Genomic DNA, 1735 nt, shown 5'->3' with positions numbered 1-1735 from the left:
AGTTGCAGAGGATCGGCCTATTTTGAGCATTTGATATAGAGCACTACTGAGGGTGCTAGGATTGCTGAGGTGGGCACTACTGAGNGGTGCCCCCACTGATGTACCAGAGGGCTCCGGGAAACCGGACCCCCCTGCTTGTTGATGATTCACCAGCGCTTTGCGCCACAGGTTTGCTTCACTCAAATCCATTCACTTTTACTGTCTATGTATGCATTGTGGACAATTGCATATATTTTTGTTGGGGGTGGGTTAAATGGATCGTGAGTGATAGGGTGAAGTCTGAGTAACCCAACTCATGAATCCTCTCTTGGGGTTTTTTTGCCTGTGTTCTTTTGCCCCAAGAGACTGTTTAATTTTTATTGAACCGGCATGTCTTAGGATTGTGTGTGTAGAAACATGATACAGAATGAAGCATGATGGCTTAGGAAAAATGATACCCGTCAGATTCTGAATTGTATGCTAGAAGTAGGCTACGATTTGTTGATTGTGTTGGCTCTGAGTATGACATAGTAACAATCAACCTGATTGCATGATTAAACCTGAAACTTGAACTGGGTAATCTGATAATCTGATAATGAAACTATGTGCCAAGAGTGGGTGAGAATCATTGACTGTTCAAACAGTTTTGTACAAAACTAGAACTTGCCCGGTTAGTCCTGCTAAGACAATTCAATCTAGAGGATAGGAAGCGATCATAGGCCGTTGTTCGGAAAAATCCATAAATTGCCTAAAAGGATTCAACAAAATGAAATAATTGTTCCCTTTGATCCAACTTTGAGCCTAAAAATAAACCATTTCTTTCTAAAACCCCGAACTCACTTTCCCATATTCTACTATGTTGTCCCCGGTCCCTCCTTGGACATGTGCACTTTGACTTAGGCCAAAAGCCCAAGTTGAGGGTGGCTAATGTAAAAAAAAGTAACTTCAATCTTGGCCCTGACCTGACATCAGGTATTGTGCACCTCAACTAACGAAAAATCCATAAGTTGATGGTGGCTATGAAAGAGGAAACTGAAAGAAAAATGGGGATGAAAAGAGTGAAAAAAAAATAAAAAAAATGGGGGAAACGGAAGGAAAGGATGTGAATTATTAAAAGAAAAAGGAGCAATAAAATAAAAGGAAATTGAGCTACAAAGTTTAAAGTCACATTCGTGGTTGAAGAAAATCAAGGGAAAACGGTAAAAGCAATAATATGACAAAAATAGGGCAAAAAGAGGTTAAAAGTCTAGTGTAATGACAAGGAGGGCAGAAAGTCACTAAACAGTACCCAAATGTACCACACCTGACCCTGAGCCTACGTTACAAGCCAATAAAGTCCTATAGTGATCCTGGAGTCTAGTTTGAAGAGTCTGAGTAGTGAAAGTAAGGGCAAGCTTATGGCAGTAAGCACTAACTGTAGTTGAAATCATTTCTGAGTGTGAGTGTTGAATAAATCCTTGTACCATGAATGAAACCAAATTTTTGTGAAAAGAGGATTTCGTTTGAAGTAAGGGCACTGGTTACATCGTTGGAAAGTTGGTACCTGGGTGACAGTGAGAAGGTGTCTGTTGTGTGTCAGTTGGTTGGTCTATATCATGATGTGATCCACATGAGTTGGTTTGTCGAGTCTAATAAAACGAATGTGCACCCGAACAATGAGGAGGTAGAGAGCCATGTGATTGCTTGAGTTAGAAATGTTTGCTTCTATACAAGTGTCATTTAGACTTCTAGTGTGTCGCTTGAGGACAAACAACGA

This window comes from Solanum stenotomum, chromosome 3 (assembly GCF_019186545.1).
Source record: "Solanum stenotomum isolate F172 chromosome 3, ASM1918654v1, whole genome shotgun sequence".
In the NCBI taxonomy this organism is placed as follows: Eukaryota; Viridiplantae; Streptophyta; class Magnoliopsida; order Solanales; family Solanaceae; genus Solanum; species Solanum stenotomum.
This window is presented reverse-complemented; position numbering follows the sequence as displayed.